Source organism: Lepisosteus platostomus, chromosome 8 (genome assembly GCF_059453375.1).
Source record: "Lepisosteus platostomus isolate fLepPlt1 chromosome 8, fLepPlt1.hap1, whole genome shotgun sequence".
NCBI lineage: Eukaryota > Metazoa > Chordata > Actinopteri > Semionotiformes > Lepisosteidae > Lepisosteus > Lepisosteus platostomus.
In genome coordinates this window covers 733412-742500 of record NC_142618.1, presented here as the reverse complement: position 1 = coordinate 742500, position 9089 = coordinate 733412, and the positions used below count along the sequence as shown (strand labels likewise).

General features: G+C 37.6%; 1 protein-coding gene and 1 long non-coding RNA gene across 5 annotated transcripts in view; one reads left to right on the top strand and one right to left on the bottom strand.

Annotated features, from left to right (window-relative positions):
* Positions 1–816, bottom strand: part of LOC148655476 (uncharacterized) — a 2164-nt gene extending 1348 nt beyond the window's left edge. The window contains exon 1 of the long non-coding RNA XR_015940677.1: positions 129–816. This is a non-coding gene — a long non-coding RNA (uncharacterized LOC148655476). The remainder of the gene's footprint in view (positions 1–128) is intronic.
* Positions 1–9089, top strand: part of znf521 (zinc finger protein 521) — a 188633-nt gene that overhangs the window by 1337 nt on the left and 178207 nt on the right. The gene's annotated exons all lie outside the window — the stretch shown is intronic.

Sequence of the window (9089 nt, the reverse complement as noted above, 5' to 3'; positions counted from 1 at the left end):
CGCGTCACGTGACGGCCGTCTGCCCCGGGGGGGGGCTTGTGTGTGTGTGTGTGTCGGTGGGGAGGGGGTAGCACAACACAAAGTATCCACCGGGCTGGAGGGTGGCGGCGGCAGCAGCATTACCTTACCTTGCCTTTCGGTCCCCCCTTTTACTTGCGATTGAAGTCCGCGGCTCCTGAGCCCTTGCAAGGGCGTCACAGGACTCCAGCAGTCCCGGCAGCGGCGCTCGGCGGAGCTGCTCTGACCCCCCCTTTGGGAAAATTTGTAACAGTTTTCACGAAACGCAGTGTTTCCGATACTGAACTCTGGAAGTCAACGCTTTCCGGTGTAGAGCCCTGCAGTCACCGGGCACTCGCGTCAACCAGCTGCCGCCTGTCCGTCGGGCTGCTGGCTAACATGGCTGTAATTTTACTAGGCGGGAGAGCAAAGGTGTTAGTTTATATGTGGCATCTCCCCTTTCGGAATCGTCTCTGACACTGAGCTGTCACACAGTGTGGAAAATGCTGCACTATTGTCGTGCGGTAATTATCAATAAGGGGGTATAAAACTAGTAGGAAAAGACGGGATTAACCTGTTTGCTCTGTACTAGTATAACATAGTTGAAGAAGCAGTAATTTCTCTATTTTGGACCACGTACGCACGTCATATAGGTAACAGTCATGCTTTTTTCTAGAGAAGAGGAGCAGAGTTAAATTATGTAGACTATTTACCCATCCATCCCGCCCCATAATCCTGCCCTTCCTCCTGATTGAGAGAGATCTTCTGTCGCCATTCGCAGTACAGGTACTGTAGCAGCCGATCCTGTGAGTTCATCTGGCAGAGATTGTATTTTGCACAGCAAATAATCGTTCACAATTTCACATTCCCAGCTAGAGGTCTGTTGACTTTTTCTCTCTCCTTCGAGGTGTACACCTGTAAGGAAGATTATAAGGTGTAGTGTATCGTCATAGATCCACCATTTTAATTCAATACACAGTGGAAACGGTTGTGGGAAGACAGTTCACATCCTCAAGTACAGCACACGCTGATGGTCTGTTTATTTAAACACATGGGTGACCATTTAAAGTTTTAAAAATTTCTTGATGGTACTGATGGCACTGATGATATGTGATTTGTTAGTATACCAGTTTAATTCAGAGATTAATTTAATTAGCATGGTGTATCTTTAAAAGTAACAACAGTAGTTTGTATAATTTTAGGTTGATTTATGTTTTACAGTGTGTCATTAGCTAATTTATTTTTTCAGCACAAGCACAGTTTTCCTCTGAAGGTCTGAAAGTTTTATTTGATAACATTCAGTGTAGCAGACTCATTGTGTGTATGAAACAGATTTTGAAGTATAAGAGAACAGTTCCATTTCAGCAGCATATTGCTTATGAAACAGTACAGTAAATCTTGATGTCAAACTAAAATAATCTGAGAATACTGTGAGATGCTGCATGTACTATATCACATTTTTCTGATGCAAAAGGAACATTTATCAGACCGTGAATTTAGTCAGCTGTGAAGTGGTGGCAGTGTTTGTTTTGTTTCAGAATAAATCAGTTTGATTTTGATGTTGATGCACTTTTATCAGAAGGCATTAAATAATCAGGCCTTCATGTTTTAGTGTAGAATACCTTACGTGGAATATTTATTTCAGAGATGGATGTGTTCAACCCAGTAAGGAGGGGAAGGTTCTTAACAGATTAAAGGGAAAAAAGCAGTTCCCCTGGGGGCTCAATAAAGGCTTTCAATTTCATGTGAATATATGATGGATTTTGAAAAGCGACTAATACTTAATTAAATTTGGTAAAGTGTAAATATATGATTAAGCTTGTGGTGACACAATTGCTGTGTTGCCAGTGATGGTCTCACAGATAATTTAATCCTGTGAGTATAAATGCATGTGGAATAAACATTTTTACAACTTGAATAATTCAGTAGAAGTTTGGCCTCTATCACACATCCTTGTGTCTCAGGAATGGGCAGGTCAAAGAAAAATAAGCTGAGTTCTGCAGCTGACACTGGCAACACGATTGCATTGCACTGCGTCCATTGATGAAAGTATTTGGCTTCAGTTTATTATTGCGACGCAGATTTCTTGGGTGTATCGCAGACCTCGTGAACCTTCTGTTTGTAAGAACAAGTACGCTAACTAAATAAAAGTTTTTGTAACCAGAAAACTGGTCTTGAAAAAACATTAACCAAAAAAAATGTGCGCAAGTCAGGATTTCATTTTGGTTGTTGGAAGGCACACATAAGCAACCCTGACGACTGGCATTCCTCTGTGGAGTTGGGCATTTTCCATTGGTTCCTGTGGAGAGTCAAAGGTTGTATTCAGTCCTATTGTGGAAAGGGCAAGTTTACAGTCCCATTTCAATTAAATCTGGGATGCAGACCTACTCGTGTTATTGCTGAGGGAATAAGTGTAACTGTACAAGTTAGTATACCTTCTATGTCTGGAAACATTTCCTCATTTTAAGTCATGTTTGCCTTTTGAATGCTTAAAATATGTCCTCATTAGTTATGTTTTAAGTTTGATGATTGTTCAGAGTGTTTAATTCATATCTCTATGAAGTAAAATCGGTTTGTGATTGAAATCTGTCTTCTGTTAAAAGTCTCGATTTTTCCGTGCAGCAGTTGCGCATGTGTTATTGAAGTAAATCGATTGCAGTTTTTATTAATTTTGCCCTTTAGTGTTTAGTTTTTGTAATGAACACTTTTTTTTACTCCTTAAAAATCTTTTATCATAGGGCTTTTGAGAACATTAGTGAAAACATTTACATTTTTTGAAACCCTCAATCATTGCCTTCTAAATATGTGTGTCTTAATAATGTGAAGCATCTTAAAATTCTAGGATAATAATCTTTATTTTCCATAAATGTCTTTCATTATAAAGCATCTAAAGGCACTGTACAATAAACCGAGCTAGAAGGGAGGCACAATAATTAAATATCAATTTAATTGAAGACCTAGAGTAGATAACTGACTTGGGATACAGAATTTGATATTTCAGGAAAAGAAAACATCCAGTAAGTCGGTGCTTATTTTTCAGTTTTTTATTGCTCATTTTCACTGTAGTTGTTTAAAAGATAAAAAAATAAAGATACATGTGATACTAAACTGAACCTTAAATAAACCTTTCATACTGTCCATGTCACTACTGCATACTTCTAATTTAGTGTTACCTGTAATTTCTTATGTCAGCAGTATACATTTCTTGTCTAGCGTTATTTTTATTAGGAATCTAAATGCCTTGTTAATATTTTGTGAGGTGGAAAATCAAATTTTGAATATGAAGAAAAGTCAACAGTTATATTTATAAAGGATGATTATTTTATTGATCAAAAGCAATCTTGGGATAATGTCGTTCTTACAGGCTTTCAGAACGTTGTCTAGTGCTTCTGTTGACTGAAGCTCCACGTATAACAATAGATATTCCTCTCTGTCTGTCTGGCTATAGCAGTACCTGGCCTTTGGCATTCGGTCAGTTATCCCAAAATTCAAATAAAAAATGTGAAAATAAAAACAAAGCAAAATCTATAATCTAATATTAGATTTAATGATTGTGAAAATGCAGGCACAATTTCTTGAAATAAATCCCATTTCTTTAGTTTTGTGACCTAAAGTAATTTTCTTCTGAAATACTTACGTGAGATCAATGCCTTATTTTTATTAAAGTTGTGCAATTATGTACAAAGTACGTTTCATGATGCATTTTATGAAAAGGACCAACTGAAAGGACAATTAGCTAATTTTATTAAATGACGAGTGTCAGAACTAAATATTGGAGTGCGCAATTGTTCTCTAGTAAGTGATAAAGTCCAGAGCCACACACTGATAATAGAAGAATCTTCACCTATTGTTAATTTTAATGTTTAATAATTTGCTTTTTGCCTGAAAGGGGTATCAGATTAATTCAGCCCCTTTAGCTTTACCTGCATCAACACACTGATAGCTTGAAGCTATTGGAACCAAAAAAGGCAAAATGTGCTGTTTTACACACACCTTGGTAAGGCTTCTTTGCATTTTATCTTAAGATAAGACTCATTAGTAGTCATGGTGATGAGTGAATTTTACCATTTCGGTGTTCTCTACACTTAAAATAAATGCAGAACTTAGAAGCACAAGATCTGAATATAATTCAGACTGTTCACTATGTTCACTATGATCACTGTGAAAAGGTTGCTGGAGGTTTAAGAAGAGACCCCCCGCCTTGTGCTTCTGCAGTAGTAGGTGTATGTCATGGCTTCGGCTTGCTTCAGGCAGGTGAGTGTGGAGTGAGCGGTGCCGTTAGGCGCGTGTGCCGTGTTCAGCATGGGCACTTTCTCTTAAAAGAAAAGGACGGAGGCGATAGTCTGCCTGTTCTCACCCCGTCGCTTGAGATCCTTTCTAGAGCTACTTTAGCAAAGCTGCTGAATGAGTCTGAATATGTGCTCTGCAGGTGTATCAGTGCACACAATTTTCCTGTAAAAAATGTTGTTCAGAAACAATCAAACTATTGTAAGACTGTAATAATCTTTACAATTGTGAAATACGAAACTGGTGTAATAGCATTAATTGCTGTGAATTGCCACCAGTAATTTTATAATGGTGGGCAACTTTTACTGCCCCGTAGTGCTGGGGCCCTGGGTTCAATTCCTGGGGTGCGATCTGTGTTGAGGTTGTGTGTTCTCCCTGTGTTTCCTCCAGGTGCTTGAGGTTTCCTCCCACAGCCCAAAAACACACTGCTTGGTTAATCGGTTTCTGGGAAGGCTGGCTCTGGCGTGAGTGTGTACGAGCCTGTGCCCAGCGATGGGCAGGCGTCCTGTCCAGGGTGTATCCTGCCTTGTGCCTGCTGCTTGCCAGGATAGGCTGTGGCTTCCTTGTGACTCTGTACTGGACAAAGTGGAGTTTAAAAATAGTACAGTAAAAGAGTACATAGCTGCAAATAGTAAAGAACATGTGAACCCCTTTGATTTAGGTTTCACATTGGTCATCTTCTCTAGATGCAATCCATGTGGGAACAAGCTGTTTGAGCAGAATTTAATATTCCAGGAAGTTAATGGGCTGAAACACTTCTGAATTAGTTTTAAGATGAATTTGTAAAAAAGTAGTTATCACTGATGTAAATGAATTTTCTTTGTGTGCAGATCTTGGGCTGCTCTAATGAGTAGACACACTACTTTGTACCCAGGAGTAGCGCTCATTAATATGTTACAGTAAATAGTTATTGGAGTTGTTAAGGTAGTTCTGTCAGAAAAGTCATTATCAGTCCAGACACTGCAGCTGACACTTGGCTTGCTGAGTTGTCAAAGACTACATCATGGGAACTGCTGGACTACTTTTTAAATAATTCCATACCCATCTCTTATTGTTAATTAATTCATTTATTAATTTTTAAACCATTCTGTACTGCTTTAAATCTTTTTTTCACTTTACACGGTTCAGTTCTCTTAAACTGTAATACAAATATTTTAATTACTCTTTTAAAAGCCTTGTTCTTGTTGTATCTTTTAACCAATTTCTTATGGTAGAGATCAGTTGGCAGTATTGTATACTGTATATGTATTTAAAGTTTTGTGATTAAAAGAATAGGGTAGAAGGGGAATTTGCCAGCACATTGTCAGTTTGCTGCCAATATTCAATGAATAATTTTATGATCCTTTGTCCTGTGTTGGTTTCGATCCTGTTTGGAAAGCCTACACTGAAATGCACAGACATACATAGAGCAAGCAAACTGTCTAGGTCTGTGTTTCTTCACGTTGTTGATTAAGTGTTTTGTGTCGTTCAGGAGAAAGAATAAAACCACAAGATACACAATATTTAAAAGTAATTTTCTGTATTTCGTTAATAAGATCAGAATCGGTCAGTAACATAAATTCTAAGTGCAACATCCTAGAACTGCGTTGCTCAACACATTTTTGACTTGTGTCGAGGAGGCAATAGGAATTAAAGGTGGCAGAAGGGCATCTGTTAATCTAGATTAGAGTGCTTCAATATTACATTGTTGGATTTTTGTTTTTGAAAATAAGTATTTTTAGACCTCATTATGCATCACTGGTATGTACACACTTCTGTTCAATGTTTTTACAATTGGTCTCAATTTTGCTGTACTACTATATGCTAGCTTGTAATTGTAATTAGAACTATGTACAATGACAGAGAAGGAAAGGAGATTGAAATTTTCAAAAGTAATTCCCTTGGGACTTTGGAACTGGGAAGTAGGGATATAATTCTGGAATAATGCTGGAACCATGAGAGGTAAATTTTCTTTTCTACAAACAAAAAAAATATGGAACACATTTAATAGAGAACAGTTAGGTAATGAATCCAAAGTGGATAATTTGGGTAGTCCTCATATTTTCAATACTCTAGTAAGAATAGACAAACTATGTGCTTGTGTAACTTCAAATCAATTATTTTATCTAAGAAAGCAGGCATGTTCCAATTCAATTTTCAATATACTGGTAAAAATCCAAACCTACAAACTGTACCTATTCCAAATATTACCTTTTGTAACGCATTTTCAGTCTCAATCTCTAATGTGATTAGTGCATTAGTACATTTATTTAAAAAAAATCTTCAGTATAGACTACATGTATTTGATTAATACTTATAATAAAAACTTTTTGAATAGCAAAGGTCTTTTATAAGATTCTTCTCAAACAAAGCACTTTCATTTTCAGTGTATGACAATACAGCTTCACATCTGGACTGAAGATGGACACTGATTAGTGTTTACAGTATATGCTGAGGATACTTTAAATTCTTGTGTCTTTGGGGAAGTGATATTTTTAACGCCTAACTATTAATTTGAGCATAAATGTAATGACTTGAAAAACATTAATGCAATTGCAGTTAACTGTATACAGAATATTGTTTGGAGAAAGAGGTTTGTTTACCTGGTTTAGTTTCTTTCATTAAAATATCTATAGTATAATAAAAATGGAAAATCCCTCTGTGATAAATGGTTTAAGGCATTTATCAGCCTCTTTATTAAAGTGCCTGACAACATTAACGCAATCTGGTAAATAACATTCATAGAAATTGTTCGTAATATATTTTGCTTCACAGTACTAATTGCCAACATTGGACCTTCTAACCTAAAATAAATTGAGTTCTAATCCTCCAGGTGAATGATTTCTTTTTAGTAAGGATGGATTACTGTCCCATTGTTGTTCTAATTGTAATAGCCAGGCTCAGTATAGTGATAATAATTATGGCACAACCAGGACAAATTAGTTATGTATCTAAAGAAAGATAATAAACTGAATTACTGTAGGAGCTTCATAATTGAAGGCTCATGATGACACATGCGCAATTAAATTGTGATGAGACTTTCTGGCCTGTTTAAACCAGCAAATAGGAAGTGAAGAGATAAGACTAATTCTAGGCAGAGAAGTATGTCTGTTGCTTAGAAATGTACCTAAAGAAGCAGAAGCCCAAAGTGACCTTCCACTGCTGTGACATCATGTAGTTTAGTGGCACATTCTGAGAAACAAAAGAAACACCACTAAAAACTGCAACTGCAAGACATTGGAGGATTTTTTGTAGCAGGTGCAGTGACATTTTATTGACATGCAAATTCATTATGCTGATTAACTGTTGTCATCAACACAGTTGATCAACAGGGGGTCCACTGTGGCCACCACTGGAGGCAGTACAAGCGTAACATCTGTGACACGTGCTTTGCACCAGGTTGCACGTGCTGCCTTCTGTGATTCTCTTGCACTCCTCTCACGGAGCCTGGATAGTCATGTGCTTGTTCACTGGGCTCCCAACCCTCGATCTCACAAGTCATCCACTTATGTTCAAGTCTGGCAGCCCAATAGCATAATTGTCCTATTCTCCCCCTGCAGTAAAACCTGTGCTCCACAAAGCAAGAAGAAGTGCATTGTCCTTCTGAAATTTAATGTCAGGACAAGTTCTCAGGACGTGAGGTCCCAGGTTTGGTTACTGTGGTCAGGTTGCCATCAATTACTGCAAGTAGGGTTGTGTAGCGACAGGACACTTGCGTAAACCATCAAAAATCAAAAGATCTTGCAGGATGTTGTGAGTGTGCCCCATCGTGGGTGGAGTGCGTTACATTTAATGACAGAGCATCGTTGTCGAGATAAGCAGGGCATATTGATCCCTTCGTGATTTTCTTTCTTGATTTTGCCATGTTTGACATTCAACAGGTTAAATCACCTCCTTACCTGTGCCCAGTCAGTGCTCTCACTAACAGGTTGATTTAGAGTTTATAGGACAGTCAATCACTTGAGTTGACCATAGCCAGCAACAAATTATTAAATAATGAAAACAATGTAAAAACATTTAATCATTGGCCATAATCCATATAATTTTGTTTCCTAAACCTATATATGTAAGAATAGAGAGATCTGTTTCTGTTGACATTCAGCTTACTGTATATAAAAACCACAATCATGAAAAATATAAAATATTTTAAAATGATGCTGATATTTTCAGTATTTTGAATTATTTCTGTAGCTGAGGAAAATGCAATGTTGCACATGCACATTTGAAATGATAAATCACTCTATATAATAAATACTTAATAGAGCAAATATATAAATATAAATCTATATATAATATATATAAAACATAACATAGGTATATAGTTACATAGGTTTTACATTTAAAATGTATTAACAAAGTTAAAAACCTTCTAAAGAATTGTAGACTCCATCATCAAGTAAACCTAAGGAAACTGTTAAAAAATTCCTGTTTTGTTGGGGCTTTGTTGAATTAACATGAAAAAATACGACTGAATTATTCAACCACTTTTTAACAGCTTTGTCTAATTCAGGGTCACAGAGGAGACAGAGCCTGTCTGTCCCAGCAGGCAACGGGCGCAAGACAGGATCCACCCTGAACAGGACACCAGTCCATCAGAGGACACACAGACGGAGACACACACTCACTCACACCAGGGCCAGATTCCCAGAAGCCAGTTAACCTGAAACCGGAGTGCCCAGGAGAAATCCAAATTAACCAGGGGAGAACATGCAAACTCCACACAGACAGCACCCCAGGCTCATAATTGAACCGAGGGCCCCAGCGCTGCAATTGCTAACCACTGTGCCACCATGCTGCTCTTTACTTTGAATTACATTAACTCAAAT